The sequence below is a fragment of the Phalangium opilio genome, unplaced genomic scaffold (assembly GCF_054372755.1).
Source record: "Phalangium opilio isolate 3A_F unplaced genomic scaffold, DU_Popi_V2 ptg000039l_2, whole genome shotgun sequence".
NCBI lineage: Eukaryota > Metazoa > Arthropoda > Arachnida > Opiliones > Phalangiidae > Phalangium > Phalangium opilio.
Genome location: NW_028324163.1, coordinates 3,689,240 through 3,709,502, shown reverse-complemented (window position 1 = coordinate 3,709,502; position 20,263 = coordinate 3,689,240). Strand labels below are relative to the sequence as shown.

The window sequence follows — 20,263 nt, the reverse complement described above, 5'->3', positions numbered from 1 at the left end:
AAATTATTAGATTTTGAATTAGTGTCAAAGCCTATATGGTTCCATCAAGTATTTCAATTTCATTTTTCACACTCGATAAATTTACAAGTGGGGACCTTCACTGTCATTTCAACTGACAAGTGGGGTCTTTTAAACACACATTTTCAAATTTCATGTATATTATAATTTTATAGTTAAAATATTGATTATTTTAATGAAATTTAGGTAATCAGTCCTATTTCTAGCTTAACACTTAAGTTTTGAGCTAATTTCAGGTTTACAAGTGGGGACCTAAACCGTCTTCCTACCTTATATCTGGGGACATTTGTGTATAAACTATTAGATTTTGAATTAGTGTCAAAGCCTATATGGTTCCATCAAGTATTTCAATTTCATTTTTTACAAGATTATTATGATGAAATTTATAAATAGGATCTTTACGATTCCTTCAAATATTTGAAGATATTTTTTTAAACTCGAATATTTTACAAGTGGGGACCTTCGCTGTCATTTCAACGGACAAGTGGGGTCGTTAAAATACATGTTTTCAAAATTCATTTTAATTCACTTTTTTTAATTAAAATATTGATAATTATGATGAAATTTACATTATATGTAACGTTAGTCCCATTTTAAAATGTGGGGAACTTGGCCATCTTTTTAATGTACATCTGGGGACATACAGTTTTTTAAATCGAGTTAATGTTTTAAACGAAGTTAATTTAATGACGCCTAAAGAATTAGGACAAGAAGTTTTCGTACGTCAAGTGTAATTAAATTATGAAAAAATCACCGTTCGGTCTGTGAGATACAAGATTTTATATTGTTATCGCTGAATAATGTATATTTTGTATTTCTAAAGTAGCGACATCTATCTGTGCTTATTGTAATGAAAACCCATTTTTGTGCCCCCACATGTACGCCGAAGAGACCATATGGTCCTCATTTCGTACAACTTGGTACCCGGGTGTGTGAAAACCTCTGGCGGTATCTCTCGGATATGTGTTAATTTCCATGGTCCCCACTTGTAATGTGAAAAGACCAAGTACCTTACAACTGGGGACTTTTTAAAAAAAATTAATTTGGGCTCTAATTAGTCTAATTATATCATTTATCTAATTACTTACATGAGAGGACTTTAAAATGTCCCCACATGTAAGTCGGGTCCCCACTATGTGGGTGAAAAGATTGTCAGAATCCCCACTTGTCAATCGTGTGCAGACGCACACACACACACACAGACATGCCTGTCGATTTTAGAACCTCTCCGTGACATACGTCACTCGGAGAGGTAACAAATCGTAGTCAGAAGTGGGGTTCGAACCCACGCCCTCATACGAGGATCAGAGCTTAAATCTGACGCCTTAGACAACTCGGCCATCCTGACACACTTTTAAACGTTTACCTTGAACAATTAGCTATAGTACAACACCAAAATACCTCTCGGAACTCTATGCTCCATAGAGCTACTCACTTGTTGCCATACTAGAGAAGCCTTTCCTGAGCATGAGATACATGTTATTAAAGTAAAACAAATCGTTGTCAGAAGTGGGGTTCGAACCCACGCCCTCATACGAGGATCAGAGCTTAAATCTGACGCCTTAGACAACTCGGCCATCCTGACACGCTTTTAAACGTTTACCTTGAACATTTAGCTATAGTACAACACCAAAATACCTCTCGGAACTCTATGCTCCATAGAGCTACTCACTTGTTGCCATACTAGAGAAGCCTTTTCTGATCATGAGATACATGTTATTAAAATGAAACAAATCGTTGTCAGAACAGGGGTTCGAACCCACGCCCTCATACGAGGATCAGAGCTTAAAACTGACGCCTTAGACCACTCGGCCATCCTGACACGCTTTTAAACGTTTTCCTTGAACATTTAGCTATAGTACAACACCAAAATACCTCTCGGAACTCTATGCTCCATAGAGCTACTCACTTGTTGCCATACTAGAGAAGCCTTTTCTGATCATGAGATACATGTTATTAAAATGAAACAAATCGTTGTCAGAAGTCGGGTTCGAACCCACGCCCTCATACGAGGATCAGAGCTTAAATCTGACGCCTTAAACCACTCGGTCTTCCTGACACGATTTTGAACGGTTTCCGTGAAATTGAAGCTATAGTACCACCCCGAAATACCTCTCGGAATTCTATGCTCCATAAAGCTACTCACTTGTTGCCATACTAGAGAAGCCTTTCCTGAGCATGAGATACATGTTATTAAAGTAAAACAAATCATAATCAGAAGTGGGGTTCGAACCCACGCCCTCATACGAGGATCAGAGCTTAAATCTGACGCCTTAGACCACTCGGCCATCCTGACACGCTTTTAAACGTTTTCCTTGAACATTTAGCTATAGTACAACACCAAAATACCTCTCGGAACTCTATGCTCCATAGAGCTACTCACTTGTTGCCATACTAGAGAAGCCTTTTCTGATCATGAAATACATGTTATTAAAATGAAACAAATCGTTGTCAGAAGAAGGGTTCGAACCCACGCCCTCATACGAGGATCAGAGCTTAATTCTGACGCCTTAGACCACTCGGCCATCCTGACACGCTTTTCGAGGTTTTCCTTGAAATGTAGCTATACTACAACACCAAAATACCTCTCGGAACTCACTGCTCCGTAAGCTACACTTTTGTTGCCTTTTCTGATCATGAGATTCATGTAATTAAAATGAAACAAATCGTTGTCAGAAGAGGGGTTCGAACCCACACCCTCATACGCGGATCAGAGCTTAAATCTGACGCCTTAGACCACTCGGCCATCCTGACACGCTTTTAAACGTTTTCCTTGAAAATGAAGCTATAGTACCACCCCGAAATACCTCTCGGAATTCTATGCTCCATAAAGCTACTCACTTGTTGCCATACTAGAGAAGCCTTTCCTGAGCATGAGATACATGTTATTAAAGTAAAACAAATCGTTGTCAGACGTGGGGTTCGAACCCACGCCCTCATACGAGGATCAGAACTTAAATCTGACGCCTTAGACCACTCGGCCATCCTGACACGCTTTTAAACGTTTTCCTTGAAAATGAAGCTATAGTACCACCCCGAAATACCTCTAGGAATTCTATGCTCCATAAAGCTACTCACATGTCGCCATACTAGAGAAGCCATTCCTGAGCATGAGATACATATGTTATTAAAGTAAAACAAATCGTTGTCAGAAGTGCGGTTCGAACCCACGCCCTCATACGAGGATCAGAGCTTAAATCTGACGCCTTAGACCACTCGGCCATACTGACACGCTTTTCAAAGTTTTCCTTGAAAATGTAGCTATAGTACAACACCAAAATACCTCTCGGAACCCTATGCTCCATAGAGCTACTCACTTGTTGCCATACTAGAGAAGCCTTTTCTGATCATGAGATACATGTTATTAAAATGAAACAAATCGTTGTCAGAAGTGGGGTTCGAACCCACACCCTCATACGCGGATCAGAGCTTAAATCTGACGCCTTAGACCACTCAGCCATCCTGACACGCTTTTCAAGGTTTTCCTTGAAAATGTAGCTATATTACAACACCAAAATATCTCCCGGAACTCTATGCTCCATAGAGCTACACTTTTGTTGCCTTTTCTGATCATGAGATCCATGTAATTAAAATGAATCAAATCGTTGTCAGAAGAGGGGTTCGAGCCCACACCCTCACACGCGGATCAGAGGCTAAATCTGACGCCTTAGACCACTCGGCCATCCTGACACGCTTTTAAACGTTTTCCTTGAAAATGAAGCTATAGTACCACCCCGAAATACCTCTCGGAATTCTATGCTCCATAGAGCTACTCACTTGTTGCCATACTAGAGAAGCCTTTTCTGATCATGAGATACATGTTATTAAAATGAAATAAATCGTTGTCAGAAGTGGGGTTCGAACCCACACCCTGATACGCGGATCAGAGCTTAAATCTGACGCCTTAGACCACTCGGCCATCCTGACAATCATTTAAACGTTTTCCTTGAAAATGAAGCTATAGTACCACCCCGAAATACCTCTCGGAATTCTATGCTCCATAAAGCTACTCACTTGTTGCCATACTAGAGAAGCCTTTCCTGAGCATGAGATACATATGTGTTTAAAGTAAAACCAATCGTTGTCAGAACAGGGGTTGGAACCCACGCCCTCATACGAGGATCAGAGCTTAAACCTGACGCCTTAGACCACTCGGCCATCCTGACACGCTTTTCAAAGTTTTCCTTGAAAATGTAGCTATAGTACAACACCAAAATACCCCTCGGAACTCCATGCTCCATAGAGCTACTCACTTGTTGCCATACTAGAGAAGCCTTTTCTGATCATGAGATACATGTTATTAAAATGAAACAAATCGTTGTCAGAAGAGGGGTTCGAACCCACGCCCTCATACGAGGATCACAGCTTAAATCTGACGCCTTAGACCACTCGGCCATCTTGACAAGCTTTTGAACGTTTTCCGTGAAAATAAAGCTATAGTACAACCGCGAAACACCTCTCGGAATTCTATGCTCCATAAAGCTACTCACTTGTTGCCATACTAGAGAAGCCTTTCCTGAGCATGAGATACATGTTATTAAAGTAAAACAAATCGTTGTCAGACGTGGGGTTCGAACCCACGCCCTCATACGAGGATCAGAGCTTAAATCTGACGCCTTAGACCACTCGGCCATCCTGACACGCTTTTAAACGTTTTCCTTGAAAATGAAGCTATAGTACCACCCCGAAATACCTCTAGGAGTTCTATGCTCCATAAAGCTACTCACATGTTCCCATACTAGAGAAGCCATTCCTGAGCATGAGATACATATGTTATTGAAGTAAAACAAATCGTTGTCAGAAGTGCGGTTCGAACCCACGCCCTCATATGAGGATCAGAGCTTAAATCTGACGCCTTAGACCACTCGGCCATACTGACACGCTTTTCAAAGTTTTCCTTGAAAATGTAGCTATAGTACAACACCAAAATACCTCTCGGAACTCTATGCTCCATAGAGCTACTCACTTGTTGCCATACTAGAGAAGCCTTTTCTGATCATGAGATACATGTTATTAAAATGAAACAAATCGTTGTCAGAAGTGCGGTTCGAACCCACGCCCTCATACGATGATCAGAGCTTAAATCTGACGCCTTAGACCACTCGGCCATACTGACACGCTCTTAAACGTTTTCCTTGAACATTTAGCTATAGTACAACACCAAAATACCTCTCCGAACTCTATGCTCCATAGAGCTACTCACTTATTGCCATACTAGAGAAGCCTTTTCTGATCATGAAATACATGTTATTAAAATGAAACAAATCGTTGTCAGAAGAAGGGTTCGAACCCACGCCCTCATACGAGGATCAGAGCTTAAATCTGACGCCTTAGACCACTCAGCCATCCTGACACGCTTTTCAAGGTTTTCCTTGAAAATGTAGCTATATTACAACACCAAAATATCTCTCGGAACTCTATTCTCCATAGAGCTACACTTTTGTTGCCTTTTCTGATCATGAGATCCATGTAATTAAAATGAATCAAATCGTTGTCAGAAGAGGGGTTCGAACCCACACCTTCACACGCGGATCAGAGGTTAAATCTGACGCCTTAGACCACTCGGCCATCCTGACACGCTTTTAAACGTTTTCCTTGAAAATGAAGCTATAGTACCACCCCGAAATACCTCTCGGAATTCTATGCTCCATAAAGGTACTCACTTGTTGCCATACTAGAGAAGCCTTTCCTGAGCATGAGATACATATTATTAAAGTAAAACAAATCGCTGTCAGAAGTGGGGTTCGAACCCACGCCCTCATACGAGGATCAGAGCTTAAATCTGACGCCTTTGACCACTCGGCCATCCTGACACGATTTTGGACGTTTTCCGTGAAAATGAAGCTATAGTACCACCCCGAAATACCTCTCGGAATTCTATGCTCCATAAAGCTACTCACTTGTTGCCATACTAGAGAGGCTTTTCCTGAGCATGAGATACAAGTTATTAAAATGAACAAATCGTTGTCAGAAGTGGGGTTCGAACCCACGCCCTCATACGAGGATCAGAGCTTAAATCTGACGCCTTAGACCACTCGGCCATCTTGACACGCTATTGAACGTTTTCCGTGAAAATGAAGCTATATTACAACACCAAAATACCTCTCGGAACTCTATGCTCCATAGAGCTACTCACTTGTTGCATTACTAGAGAAGCCTTTCCTGAGCATGAGATACATGTTATTAAAGTAAAAAAATCGTTGTCAGAAGTGGGGTTCGAACCCACGCCCTCATACGAGGATCAGAGCTTAAATCTGACGCCTTAGACCACTCGGCCATCCTGACACGCTTTTACACGTTTTCCTTGAAAATGAAGCTATAGTACCACCCCGAAATACCTCTAGGAATTCTATGCTCCATAAAGCTACTCACATGTTGCCATACTAGAGAAGCCTTTCCTGAGCATGAGATACATATGTGTTTAAAGTAAAACAAATCGTTGTCAGAAATGCGGTTCGAACCCACGCCCTCATACGAGGATCAGAGCTTAAATCTGACGCCTTAGACCACTCGGCCATACTGACACGCTTTTAAACGTTTTCCTTGAACATTTAGCTATAGTACAACACCAAAATACCTCTCCGAACTCTATGCTCCATAGAGCTACTCACTTGTTGCCATACTAGAGAAGCCTTTTCTGATCATGAAATACATGTTATTAAAATGAAACAAATCGTTTTCAGAAGAAGGGTTCGAACCCACGCCCTCATACGAGGATCAGAGCCTAAATCTGACGCCTTAGACCACTCATCCATCCTGACACGCTTTTCAAGGTTTTCCTTGAAAATGTAGCTATATTACAACACCAAAATATCGCTCGGAACTCTATTCTCCATAGAGCTACACTTTTTTTGCCTTTTCTGATCATGAGATCCATGTAATTAAAATGAATCAAATCGTTGTCAGAAGAGGGGTTCGAACCCACACCCTCACACGCGGATCAGAGGTTAAATCTGACGCCTTAGACCACTCGGCCATCCTGACACGCTTTTAAACGTTTTCCTTGAAAATGAAGCTATAGTACCACCCCGAAATACCTCTTGGAATTCTATGCTCCATAAAGGTACTCACTTGTTGCCATACTAGAGAAGCCTTTCCTGAGCATGAGATACATATTATTAAAGTAAAACAAATCGTTGTCAGAAGTGTGGTTCGAACCCACGCCCTCATACGAGGATTAGAGCTTAAATCTGACGCCTTAGACCACTCGGCCTTCGTGACACGATTTTGAACGTTTTCCGTGAAATTGAAGCTATAGTACCACCCCGAAATACCTCTCGGAATTCTATGCTCCATAAAGCTACTCACTTGTTGCCATACTAGAGAAGCCTTTCCTGAGCATGAGATACATGTTATTAAAGTAAAACAAATCGTTGTCAGAAAAGGGGTTCGAACCCACGCCCTCATACGAGGATCAGAGCTTAAATCTGACGCCTTAGACCACTCGGCCATACTGACACGCTTTTCAAAGTTTTCCTTGAAAATGTAGCTATATTACAACACCAAAATACCTCTCGGAACTCTATGCTCCATAGAGCTACTCACTTGTTGCCATACTAGAGAAGCCTTTTCTGATCATGAAATACATGTTATTAAAATGAAACAAATCGTTGTCAGAAGAAGGGTTCGAACCCACGCCCTCATACGAGGATCAGAGCTTAAATCTGACGCCTTAGACCACTCGGCCATACTGACACGCTTTTCAAAGTTTTCCGTGAAATTGAAGCTATAGTACCACCCCGAAATACCTCTCGGAATTCTATGCTCCATAAAGCTACTCACTTGTTGCCATACTAGAGAAGCCTTTCCTGAGCATGAGATACATGTTAATAAAGTAAAACAAATCGTTGTCAGAAGTGGGGTTCAAACCCACGCCCTCATACGAGGATCAGAGCTTAAATCTGACGCCTTAGACCACTCGGCCATCCTGACACGCTTTTACACGTTTTCCTTGAAAATGAAGCTATAGTACCACCCCGAAATACCTCTAGGAATTCTATGCTCCATAAAGCTACTCACATGTTGCCATACTAGAGAAGCCTTTCCTGAGCATGAGATACATATGTGTCTAAAGTAAAACAAATCGTTGTCAGAAGTGCGGTTCGAACCCACGCCCTCATACGATGATCAGAGCTTAAATCTGACGCCTTAGACCACTCGGCCATACTGACACGCTTTTAAACGTTTTCCTTGAACATTTAGCTATAGTACAACACCAAAATACCTCTCCGAACTCTATGCTCCATAGAGCTACTCACTTATTGCCATACTAGAGAAGCCTTTTCTGATCATGAAATACATGTTATTAAAATGAAACAAATCGTTGTCAGAAGAAGGGTTCGAACCCACGCCCTCATACGAGGATCAGAGCTTAAATCTGACGCCTTAGACCACTCAGCCATCCTGACACGCTTTTCAAGGTTTTCCTTGAAAATGTAGCTATATTACAACACCAAAATATCTCTCGGAACTCTATTCTCCATAGAGCTACACTTTTGTTGCCTTTTCTGATCATGAGATCCATGTAATTAAAATGAATCAAATCGTTGTCAGAAGAGGGGTTCGAACCCACACCTTCACACGCGGATCAGAGGTTAAATCTGACGCCTTAGACCACTCGGCCATCCTGACACGCTTTTAAACGTTTTCCTTGAAAATGAAGCTATAGTACCACCCCGAAATACCTCTCGGAATTCTATGCTCCATAAAGGTACTCACTTGTTGCCATACTAGAGAAGCCTTTCCTGAGCATGAGATACATATTATTAAAGTAAAACAAATCGCTGTCAGAAGTGGGGTTCGAACCCACGCCCTCATACGAGGATCAGAGCTTAAATCTGACGCCTTTGACCACTCGGCCATCCTGACACGATTTTGGACGTTTTCCGTGAAAATGAAGCTATAGTACCACCCCGAAATACCTCTCGGAATTCTATGCTCCATAAAGCTACTCACTTGTTGCCATACTAGAGAGGCTTTTCCTGAGCATGAGATACAAGTTATTAAAATGAACAAATCGTTGTCAGAAGTGGGGTTCGAACCCACGCCCTCATACGAGGATCAGAGCTTAAATCTGACGCCTTAGACCACTCGGCCATCTTGACACGCTATTGAACGTTTTCCGTGAAAATGAAGCTATATTACAACACCAAAATACCTCTCGGAACTCTATGCTCCATAGAGCTACTCACTTGTTGCCATACTAGAGAAGCCTTTTCTGATCATGAAATACATGTTATTAAAATGAAACAAATCGTTGTCAGAAGAAGGGTTCTAACCCACGCCCTCATACGAGGATCAGAGCTTAAATCTGACGCCTTAGACCACTCAGCCATCCTGACACGCTTTTCAAGGTTTTCCTTGAAAATGTAGCTATATTACAACACCAAAATATCTCCCGGAACTCTATGCTCCATAGAGCTACACTTTTGTTGCCTTTTCTGTTCATGAGATTCATGTAATTAAAATGAATCAAATCGTTGTCAGAAGAGGGGTTCGAACCCACACCCTCACACGCGGATCAGAGGTTAAATCTGACGCCTTAGACCACTCGGCCATACTGACACGCTTTTCAAAGTTTTCCTTGAAAATGTAGCTATATTACAACACCAAAATACCTCTCGGAACTCTATGCTCCATAGAGCTACTCACTTGTTGCCATACTAGAGAAGCCTTTTCTGATCATGAAATACATGTTATTAAAATGAAACAAATCGTTGTCAGAAGAAGGGTTCGAACCCACGCCCTCATACGAGGATCAGAGCTTAAATCTGACGCCTTAGACCACTCGGCCATACTGACACGCTTTTCAAAGTTTTCCTTGAAAATGTAGCTATATTACAACACCAAAATACCTCTTGGAACTCTATGCTCCATAGAGCTACTCACATGTTGCCATACTAGAGAAGCCTTTTCTGATCATGAGATACATGTTATTAAAATGAAACAAATCGTTGTCAGAAGTGGGGTTCGAACCCACGCCCTCATACGAGGATCAGAGCTTAAATCTGACGACTTAGACCACTCGGCCTTCGTGACACGATTTTGAACGTTTTCCGTGAAATTGAAGCTATAGTACCACCCCGAAATACCTCTCGGAATTCTATGCTCCATAAAGCTACTCACTTGTTGCCATACTAGAGAAGCCTTTCCTGAGCATGAGATACATGTTATTAAAGTAAAACAAATCGTTGTCAGAAGTGGGGTTCGAACCCACGCCCTCATACGAGGATCAGAGCTTAAATCTGACGCCTTAGACCACTCGGCCATCCTGACACGATTTTGAACGTTTTCCGTGAAATTGAAGCTATAGTACCACCCCGAAATACCTCTCGGAATTCTATGCTCCATAAAGCTACTCACTTGTTGCCATACTAGAGAAGCCTTTCCTGAGCATGAGATACATGTTATTAAAGTAAAACAAATCGTTGTCAGAAAAGGGGTTCGAACCCACGCCCTCATACGAGGATCAGAGCTTAAATCTGACGCCTTAGACCACTCGGCCATACTGACACGCTTTTCAAAGTTTTCCTTGAAAATGTAGCTATATTACAACACCAAAATACCTCTCGGAACTCTGTGCTCCATAGAGCTACTCACTTGTTGCCATACTAGAGAAGCCTTTTCTGATCATGAAATACATGTTATTAAAATGAAACAAATCGTTGTCAGAAGAAGGGTTCGAACCCACGCCCTCATACGAGGATCAGAGCTTAAATCTGACGCCTTAGACCACTCGGCCATACTGACACGCTTTTCAAAGTTTTCCGTGAAATTGAAGCTATAGTACCACCCCGAAATACCTCTCGGAATTCTATGCTCCATAAAGCTACTCACTTGTTGCCATACTAGAGAAGCCTTTCCTGAGCATGAGATACATGTTATTAAAGTAAAACAAATCGTTGTCAGAAGTGGGGTTCAAACCCACGCCCTCATTCGAGGATCAGAGCTTAAATCTGACGCCTTAGACCACTCGGCCATCCTGACACGCTTTTACACGTTTTCCTTGAAAATGAAGCTATAGTACCACCCCGAAATACCTCTAGGAATTCTATGCTCCATAAAGCTACTCACATGTTGCCATACTAGAGAAGCCTTTCCTGAGCATGAGATACATATGTGTTTAAAGTAAAACAAATCGTTGTCAGAAGTGCGGTTCGAACCCACGCCCTCATACGATGATCAGAGCTTAAATCTGACGCCTTAGACCACTCGGCCATACTGACACGCTTTTAAACGTTTTCCTTGAACATTTAGCTATAGTACAACACCAAAATACCTCTCCGAACTCTATGCTCCATAGAGCTACTCACTTATTGCCATACTAGAGAAGCCTTTTCTGATCATGAAATACATGTTATTAAAATGAAACAAATCGTTGTCAGAAGAAGGGTTCGAACCCACACCCTCACACGCGGATCAGAGGTTAAATCTGACGCCTTAGACCACTCGGCCATCCTGACACGCTTTTAAACGTTTTCCTTGAAAATGAAGCTATAGTACCACCCCGAAATACCTCTCGGAATTCTATGCTCCATAAAGGTACTCACTTGTTGCCATACTAGAGAAGCCTTTCCTGAGCATGAGATACATATTATTAAAGTAAAACAAATCGCTGTCAGAAGTGGGGTTCGAACCCACGCCCTCATACGAGGATCAGAGCTTAAATCTGACGCCTTTGACCACTCGGCCATCCTGACACGATTTTGGACGTTTTCCGTGAAAATGAAGCTATAGTACCACCCCGAAATACCTCTCGGAATTCTATGCTCCATAAAGCTACTCACTTGTTGCCATACTAGAGAGGCTTTTCCTGAGCATGAGATACAAGTTATTAAAATGAACAAATCGTTGTCAGAAGTGGGGTTCGAACCCACGCCCTCATACGAGGATCAGAGCTTAAATCTGACGCCTTAGACCACTCGGCCATCTTGACATGCTATTGAACGTTTTCCGTGAAAATGAAGCTATATTACAACACCAAAATACCTCTCGGAACTCTATGCTCCATAGAGCTACTCACTTGTTGCCATACTAGAGAAGCCTTTTCTGATCATGAAATACATGTTATTAAAATGAAACAAATTGTTGTCAGAAGAAGGGTTCTAACCCACGCCCTCATACGAGGATCAGAGCTTAAATCTGACGCCTTAGACCACTCAGCCATCCTGACACGCTTTTCAAGGTTTTCCTTGAAAATGTAGCTATATTACATCACCAAAATATCTCCCGGAACTCTATGCTCCATAGAGCTACACTTTTGTTGCCTTTTCTGTTCATGAGATTCATGTAATTAAAATGAATCAAATCGTTGTCAGAAGAGGGGTTCGAACCCACACCCTCACACGCGGATCAGAGGTTAAATCTGACGCCTTAGACCACTCGGCCATACTGACACGCTTTTCAAAGTTTTCCTTGAAAATGTAGCTATATTACAACACCAAAATACCTCTCGGAACTCTATGCTCCATAGAGCTACTCACTTGTTGCCATACTAGAGAAGCCTTTTCTGATCATGAAATACATGTTATTAAAATGAAACAAATCGTTGTCAGAAGAAGGGTTCGAACCCACGCCCTCATACGAGGATCAGAGCTTAAATCTGACGCCTTAGACCACTCGGCCATACTGACACGCTTTTCAAAGTTTTCCTTGAAAATGTAGCTATATTACAACACCAAAATACCTCTTGGAACTCTATGCTCCATAGAGCTACTCACATGTTGCCATACTAGAGAAGCCTTTTCTGATCATGAGATACATGTTATTAAAATGAAACAAATCGTTGTCAGAAGTGGGGTTCGAACCCACGCCCTCATACGAGGATCAGAGCTTAAATCTGACGCCTTAGACCACTCGGCCTTCGTGACACGATTTTGAACGTTTTCCGTGAAATTGAAGCTATAGTACCACCCCGAAATACCTCTCGGAATTCTATGCTCCATAAAGCTACTCACTTGTTGCCATACTAGAGAAGCCTTTCCTGAGCATGAGATACATGTTATTAAAGTAAAACAAATCGTTGACAGAAGTGGGGTTCGAACCCACGCCCTCATACGAGGATCAGAGCTTAAATCTGACGCCTTAGACCACTCGGCCATCCTGACACGCTTTTGAACGTTTTCCGTGAAAATGAAGCTATAGTACCACCCCGAAATACCTCTCGGAATTCTATGCTCCATAAAGCTACTCACTTGTTGCCATACTAGAGAAGCCTTTCCTGAGCATGAGATACATATTATTAAAGTAAAACAAATCGCTGTCAGAAGTGGGGTTCGAACCCACGCCCTCATACGAGGATCAGAGCTTAAATCTGACGCCTTTGACCACTCGGCCATCCTGACACGATTTTGAACGTTTTCCGTGAAAATGAAGCTATAGTACCACCCCGAAATACCTCTCGGAAGTCTATGCTCCATAAAGCTACTCACATGTTGCCATACTAGAGAAGCCTTTTCTGATCATGAGATACATGTTATTAAAATGAAACAAATCGTTGTCAGAAGAGGGGTTCGAACCCACGCCCTCATACGAGGATCAGAGCTTAAATCTGACGCCTTAGACCACTCGGCCATCCTGACACGCTTTTAAACGTTTTCCTTGAACATTTAGCTATAGTACCACCCCGAAATACCTCTAGGAATTCTATGCTCCATAAAGCTACTCACAAGTTGCCATACTAGAGAAGCCTTTCCTGAGCATGAGATACATATGTGTTTAAAGTAAAACAAATCGTTGTCAGAAGTGCGGTTCGAACCCACGCCCTCATACGAGGATCAGAGCTTAAATCTGACGCCTTAGACCACTCAGCCATCCTGACACGCTTTTCAAGGTTTTCCTTGAAAATGTAGGTATATTACAACACCAAAATATCTCCCGGAACTCTATGCTCCATAGAGCTACACTTTTGTTGCCTTTTCTGTTCATGAGATTCATGTAATTAAAATGAATCAAATCGTTGTCAGAAGAGCGGTTCGAACCCACACCCTCACACGCGGATCAGAGGTTAAATCTGACGCCTTAGAACACTCGGCCATCCTGACACGCTTTTAAACGTTTTCCTTGAAAATGAAGCTATAGTACCACCCCGAAATACCTCTCGGAATTCTATGCTCCATAAAGGTACTGACTTGTTGCCATACTAGAGAAGCCTTTCCTGAGCATAAGATACATGTTATTAAAGTAAAACAAATCGTTTTCAGAAGTGGGGTTCGAACCCACGCCCTCATACGAGGATCAGAGCTTAAATCTGACGCCTTAGACCACTCGGCCATCCTGACACGCTTTTACACGTTTTCCTTGAAAATGAAGCTATAGTACCACCCCGAAATACCTCTAGGAATTCTATGCTCCATAAAGCTACTCACATGTTGCCATACTAGAGAAGCCTTTCCTGAGCATGTTATACATATGTGTTTAAAGTAAAACAAATCGTTGTCAGAAGTGCGGTTCGAACCCACGCCCTCATACGAGGATCAGAGCTTAAATCTGACGCCTTAGACCACTCGGCCATACTGACACGCTTTTAAACGTTTTCCTTGAACATTTAGCTATAGTACAACACCAAAATACCTCTCGGAACTCTAGGCTCCATAGAGCTACTCACTTGTTGCCATACTAGAGAAGCCTTTTCTGATCATGAAATACATGTTATTAAAATGAAACAAATCGTTTTCAGAAGAAGGGTTCGAACCCACGCCCTCATACGAGGATCAGAGCTTAAATCTGACGCCTTAGACCACTCGGCCATCCTGACACGCTTTTACACGTTTTCCTTGAAAATGAAACTATAGTACCACCCCGAAATACCTCTTGGAATTCTATGCTCCATAAAGGTACTCACTTGTTGCCATACTAGAGAAGCCTCTCCTGAGCATGAGATACATATTATTAAAGTAAAACAAATCGCTGTCAGAAGTGGGGTTCGAACCCACTTCCTCATACGAGGATCAGAGCTTAAATCTGACGCCTTTGACCACTCGGCCATCCTGACACGCTTTTGAACGTTTTCCGTGAAAATGAAGCTATAGTACCACCCCGAAATACCTCTCGGAATTCTATGCTACATAAAGCTACTCACTTGTTGCCATACTAGAGAAGCCTTTCCTGAGCATGAGATACATGTTATTAAAGTAAAACAAATCGTTGTCAGAAGTGAGGTTCGAACCCACGCCCTCATACGACGATCAGAGCTTAAATCTGACGCCTTAGACCACTCGGCCATCCTGACACGCTTTTACACGTTTTCCTTGAAAATGAAGCTATAGTACCACCCCGAAATACCTCTAGGAATTCTATGCTCCATAAAGCTACTCACATGTTGCCATACTAGAGAAGCCTTTCCTGAGCATGAGATACATATGTGTTTAAAGTAAAACAAATCGTTGTCAGAAGTGCGGTTCGAACCCACGCATTCATACGAGGATCAGAGCTTAAATCTGACGCCTTAGACCACTCGGCCATACTGACACGCTTTTAAACGTTTTCCTTGAACATTTAGCTATAGTACAACACCAAAATACCTCTCGGAACTCTATGCTCCATAGAGCTACTCACTTGTTGCCATACTAGAGAAGCCTTTTCTGATCATGAAATACATGTTATTAAAATGAAACAAATCGTTGTCAGAAGAAGGGTTCGAACCCACGCCCTCATACGAGGATCAGAGCTTAAATCTGACGCCTTAGACCACTCAGCCATCCTGACACGCTTTTCAAGGTTTTCCTTGAAAATGTAGCTATATTACAACACCAAAATATCTCTCGGAACTCTATGCTCCATAAAGCTACACTTTTGTTGCCTTTTCTGATCATGAGAAATCAAATCGTTGTCAGAAGAGGGGTTCGAACCCACACCCTCACACGCGGATCAGAGGTTAAATCTAACGCCTTAGACCACTCGGCCATCCTGACACGCTTTTAAACGTTTTCCTTGAAAATGATGCTATAGTACCACCCCGAAATACCTCTTGGAATTCTATGCTCCATAAAGGTACTCACTTGTTGCCATACTAGAGAAGCCTTTCCTGAGCATGAGATACATGTTATTAAAGTAAAACAAATCGTTATCAGAAGTGGGGTTCGAACCCACGCCCTCATACGAGGATCAGAGCTTAAATCTGACGCCTTAGACCACTCGGCCATCCTGACACGCTTTTACACGTTTTCCTTGAAAATGAAGCTATAGTACCACCCCGAAATACCTCTCGGAATTCTATGCTCCATAAAGGTACTCACTTGTTGCCATACTAGAGAAGCCTTTCCTGAGCATGAGATACATATTATTAAAGTAAAACAAATCGCTGTCAGAAGTGGGGTTCGAACCCACGCCCTCATACGAGGATCAGAGCTTAAATCTGACGCCTTTGACCACTCGGCCATCCTGACACGATTTTGAACGTTTTCCGTGAAAATGAAGCTATAGTACCACCCCGAAATACCTCTCGGAATTCTATGCTCCATAAAGCTACTCACTTGTTGCCATACTAGAGAGGCTTTTCCTGAGCATGAGATACAAGTTATTAAAATGAACAAATCGTTGTCAGAAGTGGGGTTCGAACCCACGCCCTCATACGAGGATCAGAGCTTAAATCTGACGCCTTAGACCACTCGGCCATCTTGACACGCTATTGAACGTTTTCCGTGAAAATGAAGCTATATTACAACACCAAAATACCTCTCGGAACTCTATGCTCCATAGAGCTACTCACTTGTTGCCATACTAGAGAAGCCTTTTCTGATCATGAAATACATGTTATTAAAATGAAACAAATCGTTGTCAGAAGAAGGGTTCTAACCCACGCCCTCATACGAGGATCAGAGCTTAAATCTGACGCCTTAGACCACTCAGCCATCCTGACACGCTTTTCAAGATTTTCCTTGAAAATGTAGCTATATTACAACACCAAAATATCTCCCTGAACTCTATGCTCCATAGAGCTACACTTTTGTTGCCTTTTATGTTCATGAGATTCATGTAATTAATATGAATCAAATCGTTGTCAGAAAAGGGGTTCGAACCCACACCCTCACACGTGGATCAGAGGTTAAATCTGACGCCTTAGACCACTCGGCCATCCTGACACGCTTTTAAACGTTTTCCTTGAAAATCAAGCTATAGTACCACCCCGAAATACCTCTCGCAATTCTATGCTCCATAAAGGTACTGACTTGTTGCCATACTAGAGAAGCCTTTCCTGAGCATGAGATACATATTATTAAAGTAAAACAAATCGCTGTCAGAAGTGGTGTTCGAACCCACGCCCTCATACGAGGATCAGAGCTTAAATCTGACGCCTCTGACCACTCGGCCATCCTGACACGATTTTGAACGTTTTCCGTGAAAATGAAGCTATAGTACCACCCCGAAATACCTCTCGGAATTCTATGCTCCATAAAGCTACTCACTTGTTGCCATACTAGAGAGGCTTTTCCTGAGCATGAGATACAAGTTATTAAAATGAACAAATCGTTGTCAGAAGTGGGGTTCGAACCCACGCCCTCATACGAGGATCAGAGCTTAAATCTGACGCCTTAGACCACTCGGCCATCTTGACACGCTATTGAACGTTTTCCGTGAAAATGAAGCTATATTACAACACCAAAATACCTCTCGGAACTCTATGCTCCATAGAGCTACTCACTTGTTGCCATACTAGAGAAGCCTTTTCTGATCATGAAATACATGTTATTAAAATGAAACAAATCGTTGTCAGAAGAAGGGTTCTAACCCACGCCCTCATACGAGGATCAGAGCTTAAATCTGACGCCTTAGACCACTCAGCCATCCTGACACGCTTTTCAAGATTTTCCTTGAAAATGTAGCTATATTACAACACCAAAATATCTCCCTGAACTCTATGCTCCATAGAGCTACACTTTTGTTGCCTTTTATGTTCATGAGATTCATGTAATTAAAATGAATCAAATCGTTGTCAGAAAAGGGGTTCGAACCCACACCCTCACACGCGGATCAGAGGTTAAATCTGACGCCTTAGACCACTCGGCCATCCTGACACGCTTTTAAACGTTTTCCTTGAAAATCAAGCTATAGTACCACCCCGAAATACCTCTCGCAATTCTATGCTCCATAAAGGTACTGACTTGTTGCCATACTAGAGAAGCCTTTCCTGAGCATGAGATACATATTATTAAAGTAAAACAAATCGCTGTCAGAAGTGGTGTTCGAACCCACGCCCTCATACGAGGATCAGAGCTTAAATCTGACGCCTTAGACCACTCGGCCATCCTGACACGCTTTTAAACGTTTTCCTTGAAAATGAAGCTATAGTACCACCCCGAAATACCTCTAGGAATTCTATGCTCCATAAAGCTACTCACATGTTGCCATACTAGAGAAGCCTTTCCTGAGCATGAGATACATATGTTATTAAAGTAAAACAAATCGTTGTCAGAAGTGCGGTTCGAACCCACGCCCTCATACGAGGATCAGAGCTTAAACCTGACGCCTTAGACCACTCGGCCATCCTGACACGCTTTTCAAAGTTTTCCTTGAAATATTTAGCTATAGTACAACCCCGAAACACCTCTCGGAATTCTATGCTCCATAAAGCTACTCACTTGTTGCCATACTAGAGAGGCTTTTCCTGAGCACGAGATACAAGTTATTAAAATGAACAAAGCGTTGTCAGAAGTGGGGTTCGAACCCACGCCCTCATACGAGGATCAGAGCTTAAATCTGACGCCTAAGACCACTCGGCCATCTTGACACGCTATTGAACGTTTTCCGTGAAAATGAAGCTATATTACAACACCAAAATACCTCTCGGAACTCTATGCTCCATAGAGCTACTCACTTGTTGCCATACTAGAGAAGCCTTTTCTGATCATGAAATACATGTTATTAAAATGAATCAAATCGTTGTCAGAAGAAGGGTTCTAACCCACGCCCTCATACGAGGATCAGAGCTTAAATCTGACGCCTTAGACCACTCAGCCATCCTGACACGCTTTTCAAGGTTTTCCTTGAAAATGTAGCTATATTACAACACCAAAATATCTCCCGGAACTTTATGCTCCATAGAGCTACACTTTTGTTGCCTTTTCTGTTCATGAGATTCATGTAATTAAAATGAATCAAATCGTTGTCAGAAGAGGGGTTCGAACCCACACCCTCACACGCGGATCAGAGGTTAAATCTGACGCCTTAGACCACTCGGCCATCCTGACACGCTTTTAAACGTTTTCCTTGAAAATGAAGCTATAGTACCACCCCGAAATACCTCTCGGAATTCTATGCTCCATAAAGGTACTGACTTGTTGCCATACTAGAGAAGCCTTTCCTGAGCATGAAATACATATTATTAAAGTAAAACAAATCGCTGTCAGAAGTGGTGTTCGAACCCACGCCCTCATACGAGGATCAGAGCTTGAATCTGACGCCTTAGACCACTCGGCCATCCTGACACGCTTATAAACGTTTTCCTTGAACATTTAGCTATAGTACAACACCAAAATACCTCTCGGAACTCTATGCTCCATAGAGCTACTCACTTGTTGCCATACTAGAGAAGCCTTTTCTGATCATGAAATACATGTTATTAAAATGAAACAAATCGTTGTCAGAAGAAGGGTTCGAACCCACGCCCTCATACGAGGATCAGAGCTTAAATCTGACGCCTTAGACCACTCGGCCATACTGACACGCTTTTCAAAGTTTTCCGTGAAATTGAAGCTATAGTACCACCCCGAAATACCTCTCGGAATTCTATGCTCCACAAAGCTACTCACTTGTTGCCATACTAGAGAAGCCTTTCCTGAGCATGAGATACATGTTATTAAAGTAAAACAAATCGTTGTCAGAAGTGGGGTTCGAACCCACGCCCTCATACGAGGATCAGAGCTTAAATCTGACGCCTTAGACCACTCGGCCATCCAGACACGCTTTTACACGTTTTCCTTGAAAATGAAGCTATAGTACCACCCCGAAATACCTCTAGGAATTCTATGCTCCATAAAGCTACTCACATGTTGCCATACTAGAGAAGCCTTTCCTGAGCATGAGATACATATGTGTTTAAAGTAAAACAAATCGTTGTCAGAAGTGCGGTTCGAACCCACGCCCTCATACGAGGATCAGAGCTTAAATCTGACGCCTTAGACCACTCGGCCATACTGACACGCTTTTAAACGTTTTCCTTGAACATTTAGCTATAGTACAACACCAAAATACCTCTCCGAACTCTATGCTCCATAGAACTACTCACTTGTTGCCATACTAGAGAAGC

General features: G+C 42.2%; 27 non-coding genes across 27 annotated transcripts; all 27 read right to left on the bottom strand.

Moving 5' to 3' along the window:
- Positions 1-1,519: 1,519 nt before the first annotated feature.
- TRNAL-UAA (transfer RNA leucine (anticodon UAA)) lies at positions 1,520-1,603 on the bottom strand. The gene has a single exon. It is a non-coding gene; the product is annotated as a tRNA-Leu (tRNA).
- A 627-nt stretch (positions 1,604-2,230) lies between these two features.
- On the bottom strand, positions 2,231-2,314 carry TRNAL-UAA (transfer RNA leucine (anticodon UAA)). The gene has a single exon. It is a non-coding gene; the product is annotated as a tRNA-Leu (tRNA).
- A 611-nt stretch (positions 2,315-2,925) lies between these two features.
- On the bottom strand, positions 2,926-3,009 carry TRNAL-UAA (transfer RNA leucine (anticodon UAA)). The gene has a single exon. It is a non-coding gene; the product is annotated as a tRNA-Leu (tRNA).
- Positions 3,010-3,861: 852 nt separating this feature from the next.
- Positions 3,862-3,945, bottom strand: TRNAL-UAA (transfer RNA leucine (anticodon UAA)). The gene has a single exon. It is a non-coding gene; the product is annotated as a tRNA-Leu (tRNA).
- Positions 3,946-4,574: 629 nt separating this feature from the next.
- On the bottom strand, positions 4,575-4,658 carry TRNAL-UAA (transfer RNA leucine (anticodon UAA)). The gene has a single exon. It is a non-coding gene; the product is annotated as a tRNA-Leu (tRNA).
- A 1,089-nt stretch (positions 4,659-5,747) lies between these two features.
- TRNAL-UAA (transfer RNA leucine (anticodon UAA)) lies at positions 5,748-5,831 on the bottom strand. Its single transcript has one exon. It is a non-coding gene; the product is annotated as a tRNA-Leu (tRNA).
- A 152-nt stretch (positions 5,832-5,983) lies between these two features.
- TRNAL-UAA (transfer RNA leucine (anticodon UAA)) lies at positions 5,984-6,067 on the bottom strand. Its single transcript has one exon. It is a non-coding gene; the product is annotated as a tRNA-Leu (tRNA).
- Positions 6,068-6,219: 152 nt separating this feature from the next.
- On the bottom strand, positions 6,220-6,303 carry TRNAL-UAA (transfer RNA leucine (anticodon UAA)). Its single transcript has one exon. It is a non-coding gene; the product is annotated as a tRNA-Leu (tRNA).
- A 1,563-nt stretch (positions 6,304-7,866) lies between these two features.
- On the bottom strand, positions 7,867-7,950 carry TRNAL-UAA (transfer RNA leucine (anticodon UAA)). Its single transcript has one exon. It is a non-coding gene; the product is annotated as a tRNA-Leu (tRNA).
- An 852-nt stretch (positions 7,951-8,802) lies between these two features.
- Positions 8,803-8,886, bottom strand: TRNAL-UAA (transfer RNA leucine (anticodon UAA)). The gene has a single exon. It is a non-coding gene; the product is annotated as a tRNA-Leu (tRNA).
- A 152-nt stretch (positions 8,887-9,038) lies between these two features.
- On the bottom strand, positions 9,039-9,122 carry TRNAL-UAA (transfer RNA leucine (anticodon UAA)). The gene has a single exon. It is a non-coding gene; the product is annotated as a tRNA-Leu (tRNA).
- A 1,087-nt stretch (positions 9,123-10,209) lies between these two features.
- TRNAL-UAA (transfer RNA leucine (anticodon UAA)) lies at positions 10,210-10,293 on the bottom strand. Its single transcript has one exon. It is a non-coding gene; the product is annotated as a tRNA-Leu (tRNA).
- Positions 10,294-10,920: 627 nt separating this feature from the next.
- On the bottom strand, positions 10,921-11,004 carry TRNAL-UAA (transfer RNA leucine (anticodon UAA)). Its single transcript has one exon. It is a non-coding gene; the product is annotated as a tRNA-Leu (tRNA).
- A 629-nt stretch (positions 11,005-11,633) lies between these two features.
- On the bottom strand, positions 11,634-11,717 carry TRNAL-UAA (transfer RNA leucine (anticodon UAA)). The gene has a single exon. It is a non-coding gene; the product is annotated as a tRNA-Leu (tRNA).
- Positions 11,718-11,869: 152 nt separating this feature from the next.
- On the bottom strand, positions 11,870-11,953 carry TRNAL-UAA (transfer RNA leucine (anticodon UAA)). The gene has a single exon. It is a non-coding gene; the product is annotated as a tRNA-Leu (tRNA).
- A 1,087-nt stretch (positions 11,954-13,040) lies between these two features.
- Positions 13,041-13,124, bottom strand: TRNAL-UAA (transfer RNA leucine (anticodon UAA)). Its single transcript has one exon. It is a non-coding gene; the product is annotated as a tRNA-Leu (tRNA).
- A 153-nt stretch (positions 13,125-13,277) lies between these two features.
- On the bottom strand, positions 13,278-13,361 carry TRNAL-UAA (transfer RNA leucine (anticodon UAA)). The gene has a single exon. It is a non-coding gene; the product is annotated as a tRNA-Leu (tRNA).
- A 153-nt stretch (positions 13,362-13,514) lies between these two features.
- Positions 13,515-13,598, bottom strand: TRNAL-UAA (transfer RNA leucine (anticodon UAA)). Its single transcript has one exon. It is a non-coding gene; the product is annotated as a tRNA-Leu (tRNA).
- A 615-nt stretch (positions 13,599-14,213) lies between these two features.
- TRNAL-UAA (transfer RNA leucine (anticodon UAA)) lies at positions 14,214-14,297 on the bottom strand. The gene has a single exon. It is a non-coding gene; the product is annotated as a tRNA-Leu (tRNA).
- A 629-nt stretch (positions 14,298-14,926) lies between these two features.
- TRNAL-UAA (transfer RNA leucine (anticodon UAA)) lies at positions 14,927-15,010 on the bottom strand. The gene has a single exon. It is a non-coding gene; the product is annotated as a tRNA-Leu (tRNA).
- Positions 15,011-16,082: 1,072 nt separating this feature from the next.
- On the bottom strand, positions 16,083-16,166 carry TRNAL-UAA (transfer RNA leucine (anticodon UAA)). Its single transcript has one exon. It is a non-coding gene; the product is annotated as a tRNA-Leu (tRNA).
- A 153-nt stretch (positions 16,167-16,319) lies between these two features.
- Positions 16,320-16,403, bottom strand: TRNAL-UAA (transfer RNA leucine (anticodon UAA)). Its single transcript has one exon. It is a non-coding gene; the product is annotated as a tRNA-Leu (tRNA).
- Positions 16,404-16,555: 152 nt separating this feature from the next.
- Positions 16,556-16,639, bottom strand: TRNAL-UAA (transfer RNA leucine (anticodon UAA)). The gene has a single exon. It is a non-coding gene; the product is annotated as a tRNA-Leu (tRNA).
- An 849-nt stretch (positions 16,640-17,488) lies between these two features.
- On the bottom strand, positions 17,489-17,572 carry TRNAL-UAA (transfer RNA leucine (anticodon UAA)). Its single transcript has one exon. It is a non-coding gene; the product is annotated as a tRNA-Leu (tRNA).
- A 1,089-nt stretch (positions 17,573-18,661) lies between these two features.
- Positions 18,662-18,745, bottom strand: TRNAL-UAA (transfer RNA leucine (anticodon UAA)). The gene has a single exon. It is a non-coding gene; the product is annotated as a tRNA-Leu (tRNA).
- A 613-nt stretch (positions 18,746-19,358) lies between these two features.
- On the bottom strand, positions 19,359-19,442 carry TRNAL-CAA (transfer RNA leucine (anticodon CAA)). Its single transcript has one exon. It is a non-coding gene; the product is annotated as a tRNA-Leu (tRNA).
- A 390-nt stretch (positions 19,443-19,832) lies between these two features.
- TRNAL-UAA (transfer RNA leucine (anticodon UAA)) lies at positions 19,833-19,916 on the bottom strand. Its single transcript has one exon. It is a non-coding gene; the product is annotated as a tRNA-Leu (tRNA).
- Between the last annotated feature and the right edge of the window lie 347 nt (positions 19,917-20,263).